The sequence below is a fragment of the Balaenoptera physalus genome, assembly GCF_965194825.1.
Source record: "Balaenoptera physalus genome assembly, chromosome: 2".
Taxonomy (NCBI): Eukaryota; Metazoa; Chordata; class Mammalia; order Artiodactyla; family Balaenopteridae; genus Balaenoptera; species Balaenoptera physalus.
This window is the reverse complement of record NC_138883.1, coordinates 133,064,567-133,077,837: the sequence shown is the minus strand read 5'-3', so window position 1 is coordinate 133,077,837 and position 13,271 is coordinate 133,064,567. Positions and strand designations below refer to the sequence as shown.

The following is a 13,271-nucleotide window of genomic DNA, read 5'->3' as shown; positions in this document are numbered from 1 at the left end:
AGAAATAAAACAAAATCATTTACAACACATGGGATTGTTGCAGGATATGTCAAGATTAGATGGTTTAAGGGAGCTCTCCTGAATGTGGAAACAATTATCATGAAATTCATGACTCATTAGCAAACATTCCATATTGTGTTTCTCATTTCTGGGTCAATGTTATAAGGAAATATAGACTTAAGATTTAGCTGTTTCACTGACTTCAGCACTAGATTACAGATAGTTGGACCATACGAGAGTATAAAGCAAAGGCTCCATGGTTTTGAAGTTCTTCATTTCTCAGTTGTAGGCAATTTGGTCCTTAAGTTAAGTGTGAACAAAATAACCTCGAAAGCATATAGGTAAGAATGAAGTTGGTGATAGAAGCGCTGCCTGTAAATGTAAAGTTAAGAATTGCACACTGCACATACGTACTGGTGGATGTCAGCGGGGATTTCACAGACACACTGCTTGGTATGCAAAATGGCTGGTGAACTCAAGTACCCAATACTGTATGTAATGGGAACCAGATGTCTAACAGAGAGAGAAAAATATTTTATAGCAATAAATGTGACATTGACTCTTAAAGGGTTTGCTGCTTTTAAACAGCTTCCCAGTCTTCCTTTTCCTCATGTATTTTAAAGTAGATCATGGAAAGAAATTATTTTCACATTTTTAAAGGAAAAGTGTTTAACTTGCCACGAACTTCTAAAATGCATACATAATAAGGAGAAATGATCTGAAAAAGATAATTTTGGAATTTACGAAAGCCCTGTGCTCAGCAATCCAAAAAAAAAAAAAAATTATTAAGGCAAATAAAGCATAATTCTTCCTGCCCTTTAGCAACTTAAAATATACAAGATGTGATAAGATGCATACAGCTGTTACGGGGATGTGGCCAAAGCAGGTCCTGGGAAAGAGACACAGAGTGTTCCGAGAATTCAAAGGAGGGAGAGAAAACTCCTATGGCTGGCGGGTTCCATGAAGGAGGAGCCCGGTGACTCATCCTCCTCTGGGCCTCCCGTAGCCTCCTCTGCACGCACCAGTGTTGCCCTGGTGAAGGCCTCCTGCTCTCTTGCTGGCCACTGCAGTGGTCTCCCAGCAGCTCTGCTCTCTCAGCCTCTCTCCACCCACTCCCAATACAACCCTGATTTTGCTGCTGGGGTAGTTGTTCTGAAGTTGTTGGTGCTATCAAGGAAGCTGGTTAAGTTGCAAGCTCTCTAGTTAGGCCTGGGTCCACATCTTGCCTTGCCATTTACTGGTTGTGACCTGGGGAATTCACTTAACCAACCTCCTTCTACCTGAATTTTTTCATCTGTAGGGTGAGGATAATCAAAGTCCAAGTCTCGTGGACTTGGTGTCAGGATTTAATGAGGTCTGCACAGAATGTGCTTTGCTAGATGCCGCCATGAAGTCAGGGCACTGTTGGTTGAGACTCTTTTAGCTAGCTGTTCTCCTATCAGTCATCAGATCCAGTTTTTAAAGGACAGAATCTAATGTCCTTCTTTTGGGGTGCCAGGCTGCTCAGGAGCTGGTGCTTGCCTGCTTCTCCAATTCTTTCTCTCAATCCCTTCCCTCAAATACCCAACTCTCCTACCATCCTTGTCTGCTTGTCATCATCCAAGGAGGCCTTCTGGGCTCCAGCCCCTGTACCCTTGCACGTGCTATTCTGCCTGCCATGGATGCTTCACCTTCCACCTATCTACATGGCAAATCCTTGCTGACCCTGCAGGTCTCCTCTCTAGCAGATCTCTCTGTGTCTTCCCTGATATCTTGTGAAAAAAAATAAGTGCTTCCTTTACTAAGTCAACGGTCGCAAACTCATGGCCCACACAGATAGCATAGCTAAGTGAAGGAGGACAAGGTAATGCAGTAGGGAGTGGTGGGGACTGTGGCAAAAAGGAGAACCCATGCCCTGGCTAAAGGGTCAGCCACTCCTCACTGTGGCCATGACAAAATAAGCATACAGTATTGCCAAAACTTCCATTTCTTCAAGGTAAGAAAGAAATCTGCATTTTTACCTGAAGCCTCCAGTTGTTAATTGTTGACACCTAAAAAGATTTTTAATGCTATAACTTTGAGCCGAACAAAACCCTCTGGGGACCAAATGGCTAACTGTGTGCAGACCTTGGCTCTTGGGTCACCTGACTCAGAGATTTCCTTACAGGTGCACCCCTCCATTCTTGGTCCAATAATTGTTAGCACACCTACTTCTCCAATAAGGATAAGGAGAATGTTGGGTTTTCTTTGTCTTTCCAGTGCCCAGCACAGTGGGTGGCTCACAAAAAGCATCTCAGTGAATGTTACATTGATATTTCCTGAGCCTGAAAGCCAGGGTAGGGTCTGCAGGTGGGAGATCATTCCAAGCAGGTCAAAGAATCAAGGTGTCCCTATTCCAAATGTCCCTCTCTCTAAAGAGGAAAGATTTCATAGATATCATAAGCCTTGGTCAATATCTGACTTCTTTAGAAGTGTCTGGAACTCTTCCTACAAAGCTCCAAAGCCCACTTCACGGTTAGCAACACTGGAATCAGTCCTGAAACTATAAACCTAGTCTGTAAACATAGTCTATATATAAACTTAATCTGCACCTGGCATGTAAGTGAATAATTCAATGAATGAGTTAAATCTTCCTGACAGAGCCCCAACTCAAGTGTCAAATATAACACTGTCTTAATTTTGTTGGAAGGTGACCAGAGAGCAAATGCTGGATCAGAAAGAGACATGTTGTCTCTGAAACTGTGAACAAGAAGAAGAAAATGGTAAAGGTTGGGATGTGGACAACATAGAAGATTCAGTGAAAGCAATGACAATAAATTTTTTTAATCTTTTTGAATGCCCACAGTCTTTGATCTGATGAGGCACTTATTTCAAGGAAAAATCATGCATAAATATTTGGCTATAAGTATGTTCATTGCAGCTTTGTTTATAATGTTGAAAAATATACGGGCTATTACATGAGCAGTAATAGAGGACTTATGATTATGATTATTAATAACAATAGATGAAATCTACTGAACACTTATAAGGCAGACTGTGTACTGGGAATGTTGGATTCATTATATCACTTAACCATATTGTTCTATCCATCTTACAGATGAGGAATCTGAGACACAGAGTGCTTAAATAATCGGTCCAAATCACGTAGCAAACAAGTGTCAGCACAGGCATTTGAACTCACTACTCATTTAATGCCAGACCTTCCACTTCTCTCATAAATATTTGACATCCACTGTGGTCATTGTGCAGTCACCAAAATTATAATCTGGGAGGATATAGGATGGTACAGAAAAAACTTATGAAGTGAAAAAAGCAGGTTACAAAAAAAAAGTGTCATCTTGCTGGGGCATCGTTAGAGGAAAATATCAGAACCCTTCAGACGCTGCTCCACCACTAAAGAACGGTTTGAACTGAGAAGAAATGTTATCCCACAAAAGCCACTGCAGGATTAGTGCCAGATACAAGGAGTATCTCTAGCATCCTGCCATCCATTCCTCTGCTTCTCACCCTGTGTCTCTTTTACCTGTCTCTTGCAAAACACCTTCTTCAGTAACCCCGCTTCACTGTAACCCAGCTGAGGCCTGAGCTTCACCCTGGTCCACTTAGCTGGGGTCAGGGGCTAGAGTTCTATAACAGCTGATTCTACAAAACAGCAAATGGCTTACAGGAAAGCACTGCCCATCTAAGTAGTAATTCTATTTTTTGTAACTAAAAACCATAAATATGGAGAAAAAAGATGGGAAAGACTCACAACAAGGTATTAGCAGTGTTTAAACGTACAACATTTGTCTTCTTATGTTTGTTTCTCTATGTGTTCTAAGTTTTCTACAGTGTATATAAATTATTTCTGTACTAAGGGGAGAAAAGAGGCCAAACCATGTAGGTCTAGAGTGGGTGATATTTGGAGACTAGGAAGAGAAAAAAGTGTCCTTAGTGATGCTAAGGTATAGGAAACTCTTACCAAAGAAAGGTTAGCAGCTGAACAGCAGACCCCACCTGAAAGTCGCCAGGTGTGGAGCAAGACCTCGCCTTGAGGCTGTCAAAGCTGTATTGATGGAGATGCTAGGCATTGAGTGCCCCGTGACACTGTGCTGGACGAATGGCTCCTAGGATAAGGCAAGTCAGAGCAGAGAAGAAAGGCATGAGCTACACGGAATATAACGTATGGTTATAGAAGGCAAGAGACAGTGACCATAAAAGGGGAAACCAAAATGAAAATACGTGTTTCAAGCACTCAAGTGAGGAATGGGACAAGGAAAAGCAGGGATATTGCTTTGGTCTGAAAAATGGCAGTGGAGTTGCAGATAGGTGATGAAGGGGAGTGGGAGGTAAGATTTTCCATGCACAGAAAGATAAAGTGATGCCAAGGGAGATGAAGGAATGGAGAGATTTTTTTAGGTCCATAGAAGGTATAGTACATAGAAGAGTAAAGGAGCTGAAAGAAGGATGGTGGTGGAACCAAGGTAGGGCAGAAGAAGAAAAGACAAGTAACAGGAAAATGAGATATTGAGGACAAACATTTGGACTTGAATAAAGCTAGCAAGAACACCCAGTCCAGAGTTAGGGAATGTTACCCACTGCCATCTTATTTGCCTCCGATTCTCCCCAAATCATAAGCTGCCGTGGGCCTTCCTAACCACACACTGCCTGTGGCCTCTCTGGAGGCATGTGTTCATCTTGTATATCACTTGGTACAAGTTCCCCTATCACCTTGCTCGGCTGAAGAATAGATATTTCATTACTTTTCACTAATTGCTTCATCAATTTTTTATAACTCCAACTAGACAAGAAGTTCTTGGAGATAGGGAGGTTGGGAACAGCTGACATTGTGATTGGACATCAGCAGTTTTAAGATGTGTCCACAAGTTTTCTAACACTCCTCAAATCCAGAGGAGGGGGCTATGTGCTCTCCCCTTGTATCTGAGCTGACCTTAGTGACTGGTGGACCAATAATGTGTGTGCCTGGGCTAGGACAAAATGGATGCTTTAGCTTTTGCTTTGTTTTCTTGGGATGCTCATCTTTGGAGCCCTGAGTGGCCAGGAAAGGAGTACAAGAAAGATGCTGTTAAGGAAGCTCAAGCCACGTGGAATGACCAGGTGTTCCAGCTCATAGCCCCAGCTGAGGATGCAGCAAGGAAGGACCAGCATCAACCATCACATGTGTGAGTGAGGAAGCCTCAGAAGTCACTCCAGCCTCTGCCACCATCAAACCTCGTTCTCGTGAAAGGCTGCTTGAGAACCACCCAGCTGAGCCCAGTCAACACTCAGAACCATGACGGATCATAATAAAATGTTGGTTGTGGTTTTACGTGAGTTAAGTGTCAGGCTGAATCTGTCATACAGAAATAAATAACTGGAGCAGGCCTGGTTGGTTCTCAACAAGCATCACATTTACTTCAACAGCAGATAAGGGAAGGCAACAATGTCTTTTGATCTTTTTCTCCCTTTTTGTCTTACTCTCCATTATTTTCTGTTCCTTAGTCAGGCTCTCCTTATATCCTCAATCTCTCTCTCTCTCTCTCTGCAAATCCAGAATTTTCCCTGTAGAAGAGAGAGAGAGAGCCAGGGCTCTCTTCATACCTATAAAAGCCTGCTTTTTTTCCTCTCTCTCTTTTGGTGTAAAAGAGCTCAAGTTCTTTATTAAAAACAAAACAAAACAAAACCTCTTCCCATTTTCCTGTTCTTTACTGACTTTATTCCTCCTTCCCCAATGACCTTTGAGTCTTGTGTGTTCTTTTTAGGTTGTAAAAATTAAGAACAAGATACTCTACCAGTGATGATCTTGGCTATAACCTCACCCACATCTGGAAAGCACTGTTGTTTGGGCCACCTTCAGATCATCTTGCAGCTGCCCCACCCATCCGCTGCAGGAGTCCTGACTCACTTCCCCAGGCAGTACAGGGGGTCCGCAGGCAGCAGCTGCATCAGGAGCTTGAGTGGGAAGACAGCAAGCAGGGTGGTCAAAATGGCTGTGAGGATGCTTAGTGCAGCTTCAAAGGAGGTCTCATAGGAGGGATGCTCAGACCCTGGAACCTGGAGACCGGCCCGGCTCACCTTGCACGAAGAGGGAGTGAGGTCACGCAGCAGCTGATAAAGCATGGAGGCTGAGGGATAGGCAAAAACTAGACCAGAAAATCCCCCCACCCCCTATGTGGAAGGGCGTGCATTCCATCTGTGCTGCCCCTTGGGAGTAGCCTGCGCCCCTGCCTTGAGAGATCACCTGTGACAAGCCTAGGTGGGCGCACATGGACAGAGTGATGCCCCTGCACAAATTCATGGAATTCTGGAGGAGCACGGAGCTGTTCAGCAGAGGAATGAAGAAGCAACCCCCAGGAACGCCAAACACGCTGCTAAAAGGACCACGTGCAGGGTTGGCCCAGCACACTAGCAGCAGGCAAAGTAATATCATCTCAGGTCAAGGAGAAAACCCACAGCCCAAAATAGCCACCCTTCCCAGTTGCCGCTGGGTCTAAAATTATACCATTGAAGATTTATTCCTTTGCACACCTCACTTTCCCTGGGGGCCAGTCTGGGTGAGGGCAGAGACCCATGCACCCATATGTCTTCACATTAAGGTGTAAAACGCCTGACAGCTCCATGGAGTTACGTGGAGGTGGGAAAGGAAGGGAGGTGTTGAAAGGAGAGGAACAAGGCAAAGGAAGTGTTGGTGAGGAATACCAAAAGGAAACTTCTCCTATTTCAGAGTTTTACCCAGAAGGAACCTAGCTGGAAGCTACATCATAAAACAAAGGCCTGAGCAATTTGCCAGTAAATCTGAACCATGCATGTAAACAACTCTAATCATTTATTCCTTGAAATGCCTTTATAATATATTATTATGCAGAGTTGCACATGCTTCTACTTCAAATTGCCTAAAGCAGGGGTGGGGGTGGGGTGGCGGAGGAGTAAATGAAAGAGCAATTAAAAAGTATAACAAGAGGGAACATGAGGAAATGGTATCTGCCTATCAGGCTAGAACACAAAAGGAAGCTACAGACAGGTAATCAGATCATCCTCAACCAAAGTCTCCACTTCTGGGGGAAGATGTCCTCAGAAATTCAGGCAAGGCCTCTGTTTCTATATAGAGAAGTTTGGTTAACCTTACCCTAGAAGAGTAAGCAGTAAACAAAATAAAAACAAATAATCACTATTGGAAATACACTTGCAGTCCACTGTTCCAACAACTACCACCTCCATCCTATTCTATCTTTAAAGTCCTTAAGAAATAGACCAAAATGTCAGAATGGTAACCCACCCCCCCTTTCTTAAGCCACCTCTTGAGCAGAAAGCTAAGTACATGGCTGACAGGGATGAGCTTTAGGCAGAGGCAAGGATACAAATAGGGAACAGAAGAAGGAAAAGAGTGAAAGGCAAGGAAAGAGAACAGAGTGCTGAGAAGGACAGGTTCCTGAAAGAATGAGCAACATGTTCACACTGTTTGGCTGTTTCTAAAGAGCTGCCACTTAACTTTACCTCCAGTCCTCCACACTCCATGAAGGAAGGAAGTTTTACTCCCATTTTTATGAATGAGAACACTTTGGATGAGAGAAATTCGCTGACTTGCCCAAGGTCATACAGCTGGGTATTTGGGGACATGGGCAGGTCTTGAAAGCTGAGTCTATCTAAGTAAATCCCCTGTTCCTTCTACTCTAATAGTCTTTGGAATTACCAAACCCAGGGATTCAAGAAATGTTCCTCCTGGGTCTGTGAGTAACGTACTGATGATTTCTGTAACTAAGATTTCCCTTCTTAACCTTTATTCATTCATTCACGCAGCAACGATTGAGTTTCAGCTAGCTCCGGGCATTGTTCTAGGAGCTGGAGTTCACCTTCATGGGTGAAGGGTTCTCCTTCCATCTATGTCACATAAACGACTCCTTGATAGTCAATCTCAACTGTCCCCTTTGCAGGGGGACAGTTGACCAGGCCACTTCAAGTGGCCCCTGGCATCCTTTCCTAGTGACTCTTGTCTAATTTTCCCATAATACATAAGACACCTGAAACAATGTAAGTCCTGTCTTTATCCACTATTTTACTGCTTGTCTTCTCTCTAGAAAACCAGGTCCTTCAGAGCAAGGACCTTCTCTTATTCAAAGCTGTCTCTCCAATGCTTTGAACAATTCCTGCCCATAATAGATGCTCAATAAATATGTCTCCAATAAATGACATTGAAAATCAAGGAGAGCTTTTTCCAGTGCCTACTATATGTCCAAAGCAGTATGAGACTGTTTGCATCAATCATCCCATTTATTCAAGATTACACGTGCCAAAATAGAAAATATGTGAAGAAGATAGGGTTTTAATAATGGCAGAGAAAGTGCTTGGAAGAATTAAAGCTCAGTTTGAAATGCCTGTACCCTGTACCACTTAATGCAAGAACAAGGGCCTCTTGTGACATTAAAAGGTAACAAATTTAAAATGAATAAAAGGAAATACTTTTTAAAACAGCATATAATCTACCTGTGGAATTCACTGCCGCAGGATATTATTGAGGCAAATAGTCTAGCAAGATTCAAGAAAGGATTAGACATTTATATGAATAGGAATAATATTGGCAGTTACACTAACTAGGTTAAAAAGTTACAAGCCATGTCCGTCCTGGGCTCCAGGGCATAACTGCTCACCAGCTGGAGTGAGGAAGGAATTTCCCCTTGTGATAGAACATTGCATAATTGGCCAGATGCACAATGGCTGGTATTTTTGCAGTCTTCTGTAACAGAGGTAGAGACCGCTGCCCAGGGGAAGTTTCTGGAGAAGTCGGACCAATGACCTCTTAACATGGTTATTTCTGTCTTCGTGTTGTACAATCCTAAATAGAAGGTAGAGAGGACACATACATTTTGGGGGATTTGTACCTGAAAATTATTCAACTGCAGAAAGCAGAAAGGGTAAAAATAATTTTCTTCTTCCTGATGATGAAAGTATTTCACAGAATAAAATCATACTCTAGCTGTAATCTTATTAGCAGCATAGCCAATAGTTCCAGGAAGCTACCTGTGCAATTCCAAACCTCAGCATGCTAGAGTCCTGGGAAAAGCTTATATAAGGGCATCATCCATCCATCTTTCAAGTCAATCTAACACTATGCCTTCTGCATGTGCACTTAACAAATACGTGTTTAATGAAAGTGCATTTTTGCAGGTGTGGTAAGCAAAGCTGTTCATAATGCAGTCCACTCACATTTTGAAGCTTTTCTCTTTGTTATAGAGTCAGGCACTTCCTTTGATTCTTAGTAATGCATATCCTCCTTTTTTTCTTCATCCTAACACGGAAAACCAAAAAGGCAGTTGTTAGCCGCACATTGGAATACAAGCATCCATAATAACATGTGAACATATTAAAGAAAACATCAAAACTAAATTATTCATTATACTAACTTACTTTACAAACCTTAGTTATCCAAGTGTAGATAAGACTCTAAGGAAACTGTATCAGTGTTTGAACGATTTAAGAAAGAATATCCCCCAAATTGTGGGACAAAGAACACTATGCAAGCCAAAACATAAAGGGGAATTTTAATTTAAATCCTCAAACCATCAGTGAACCCAAAAGATTTCAAAGTAGAATAAAAGTAGATAGATATGCAATAAAATGTTGTATAAATATTAATACGATGGGTTCTTGTTATCCGCGGATTCCTCATCTGCATGTTCAACCAAGCAAAATTTGATCCACAGTTAGATGAATCTGTGGATGCGGAACCTGCCGCTAGGGAAGTCCAATTGTACTACATCATTTATACAAGGGACATGAGCATCCGCGGATTTTGGTAACCTCGGAGGTCCAGGAACCAATCCCAGATGGATACTGAGAAACGACTGGAGAGAGAGAAACAGAGACAGACCATAGTTATCATTAATATTTTCAAATATGTTCTCACACAAAATAAGTTAAGAACCACCGGTCTAGGGCCCAGTCCACCAGAAAATTCTCAAGTCACGCTAGACAGAGTCTTTTCCATCTACGTACAAGAATTGCTCTCATTAAGATTTGCTTCCTTAAGTTGGCAGAATAATATTACTTAGATTCTCTTAGTAAAAGATCAGACATGTTGAGGGGATATGGGGATATATGTATAGGAATAGCTGATTCACTTTGTTATACAGCAGAAACTAACACACCATTGTAAAGCAATCATACTCCAACAAAGATGTTAAAAAAAAAAAAAAAAAAAAAAGTAAGATCTAATGCCCATCCAGAGGAAAGACCTTACACATTTAAGTGTTGTTTCAGATAGCTACCTGTCATTTTCTTAACTGGTGGAAGATGAGTCTTTTCAAGTTTGGCTGTTTTCTCTTGGCTTAAGCTTTCCTGTTTACTTTTTCATGTGATTATCATAAGAATAGAGCTTGTCAGATTTTTGTTTATTGGTGTTGGGTTTCTTTTAGGTTGGGGTGCTTTTTTCTTTCTTTCTTTCTTTTGTGGTTGATGATTGTTTTTTACTCAAAATTAACCACATAGCATGAGGAATTGCATGTTCTATAAGGTCTGTCATCAACCAGGATGGGGTTCAAATTTCACCTTAGCAGTGTTACTTTAGATAAACCAATTCCTGTGACTCTCTTTCCTCATCTGTAAAATGGAGATATAATAAATTTGGCTTAATCTGGGGAGCAGATTAAAGGAGACATGACTACAAAGCATTTGACACATTGCCTTTTATATATTAAGCAGACAATAAATTTTATCTATTATTATAATTCTGCATATCTTGCCTGTGTATTTGTAATCATTAAGAGTGCATATCCTATTTCAATATTATTACAGCAGCTGCATAACAATGAATATCAAGAAAATATTTTATACTTCCATTTCCTGTTCTAACTATTATAAGCAATAGTTTGATGAACATTTTCGAGCATAATCTTTTTGGTACTGAGAATGGATTCCTAGAAGTAAAAATTAATTGGTCCTGGGTTATAAAAAACCTCATGGCTCTTGATACACATGGTCAAATGATTTTCCAAAAGGGTTTTGCCAACGTACCCTCATCTCAGCTATATAGAGTATCAGTTTCACTGCTCTTTGGTGAATAATGGGAATTACTATTTACCAGTAATAAAAATAAAAAAAATTAAAATAATGACAAGACTCTGTACAAGTAAGCCATTGTGTTTCCAGATCTAGGAAAAAAAACATTCTCTGAATGGTACAAATTTCCATTCCTTCAACATCAGCAAGTTTCCGTCCAAGTGTTTTCTCAAAGTGTTATATTCAACCTCTCAGGAACTTTTCATCCTACAGTCACACACCTTGTAGTTTTCTGGCTGAGTGAAGTCACAGAGGGGAAGGAGCAGTTTCCTGGTTTCCTGCCAGCTGTCCAGTTGTCCCATGAAGACCAGCGATTCACTGCCTGCCACTGGCATGAAAACACTGCACGCAGGACCATTCCCAGAGGAAATGGGACCTAGTGAGACTCATACATAAATATTTTCTTGCAAAGTGGAATACTGTAGAATGACACAGCCCACATCTGACCACAAAACATGGAAGGTATAACCCAAGGAGGCATATCACCTGAGCCCTGAAAGGGATAATCTGAGGAGGAACAGTTGGTTTGTGCCGCTTTGCAAGAGACCTAAATAATAGCTGGTTTTGTGGCAAGAGAGAAAAAAAAAAAGGAAAGAAAAGAAAAGAAAGAAAGAGAATACTTTGGCCTTTGGTAGTGAATTTACTACACGTGAGAGGTGAGGGATTGACAATGTTAAAATGGAAATTTTCTAACTCGAGGTGACCAAGTAGAGGCTTTTTCTTCCCTTTCCACATCAATGTCCTGCTGACCCCCTCTTTCTCTTTAACCAAATCTTGAGAAGCCCCAGAATTTCATTTGAAATCTATGTGGGCATTGTTCTAATAAGAAAGCATCTGACCACCCTCCACACCAAACTCTCCGATGAGAAATCTCTTTTAAGATGCTGTCACTTAGAAGACTAGTTCAATGGCTTCTCCTGGCTCAGTTACAATGCAGTATTCACATAAAAGGCGCACATCACAGTTGGGCTCTTTCTACATTTATGGATGGTGTAGCGTTATTTATTAAATTCCAGAATCTGGTGTTGGTTAAATAGGCTAAAATGATTAGTGACTCCAAAGATGGAGACCATTGGCATGACATTTTATCCTGGCTCCATGGATGTCTGCACACCTGGGTATGAAGCACACCTAAAAGCAGGCAACAGGGTAGAAGGGATAAAGACTCAGCCTCCTATTGCTATTACCTGTGTGACCCTAATCAAGCAATGAACCTCTCTGGGCCTTTGCTGCTACTCTGTTAAATGGAGATAGTAACACCTGCCTTGCAGAGTCACGTGAGGAAAGCGCCAGCTCCCAGTACAGGGGAGATTTTTATGTCTACACACATGAGCGCACACACACACATATGTGAATATGTGTGCGTGCACTTGAGTTTTTGAAAATCAATTACACCTCTCCATTTTTATAGCTCACAAGGTGAGTTTTGAAAAGTCAATCAGGAAAGGAAGGAAAGAAACAGATTTTCCTTTCCAACAAGAAAAAGCAATTAAACGTCAAATATGAACTGTTCCTGGGAGTAAATTTTTTTAATGGGTTAAAGGCTTGGCCATTATAGACCTCCGATATGTAATTTCTAAGAAAGGACCAGGTAATATTTTTTTTTAATTAAGTGGAAGATAAAACGCTAGAACCAGTGGATCCATTCAGAAACCACTTTTTAAGCCATTTTCCAGAGCTTCCCGATTGCATCATGCCTTTTAAGAGGCCCGATTTATTTAACAGCACTTTATTTTAAACCTTCATTTGTGAAAAGCATTGATTTATGATGGGTTGATTAAAGCAATGGTATCTTAAGCAATAATTATTTCAATTATTGGACTTTCACCAATGTGCATTATTCTGGCTTGCTCTCCATTCTTTCCCCATTTTGATTCACTATAAGACAATACGGTAGGTGACATAATTTTGAAAAATTCCTGTACAAATGTAACATGAGAAAGAAAGATATAGACAGATGGACCGCTGTACCCTTTTTGATGATGTGAGGGTATTGTGTTTTAATATGCTCTGACAAACTTGAACAAGTCCCTGATGGGCTCCTACCCAATATCATTTGGATTATTCAGAGCTCCAAGCCTGCTCTATTCTCCCTGGAGCACAGAGAAGTCATAGGAATGTACATACTAAAGATGACCCCTTGAAGCCTAGTACTTAGAATCTTGCCTTCTCTTTTCATGGACCTGGAGAAAACAGTTAAGCTCGCACTCAGATCTTTAACTCAGTTCGAAATTAGCACTGATATAATGCAGACCAGATAT

At 41.3% G+C, this 13,271-nt stretch overlaps 1 protein-coding gene across 3 annotated transcripts in view; it reads right to left on the bottom strand.

Annotated features, from left to right (window-relative positions):
* Window positions 1-3,789: 3,789 nt before the first annotated feature.
* Window positions 3,790-13,271, bottom strand: part of LOC309654474 (uncharacterized protein) — a gene marked incomplete at its 5' end in the record, with an annotated part of 46,710 nt that continues 37,228 nt past the window's right edge. Inside the window, 3 exons of one of the 3 annotated variants that reach the window (XR_014260271.1) lie at window positions 3,790-5,910; window positions 8,604-8,788; window positions 9,160-9,241. Of the gene's footprint in view, window positions 5,911-7,100; window positions 8,789-9,159; window positions 9,242-13,271 lie in introns of those variants that run through there. The other 2 variants (XR_014260269.1, XR_014260272.1) reach the window with 2 other exon arrangements.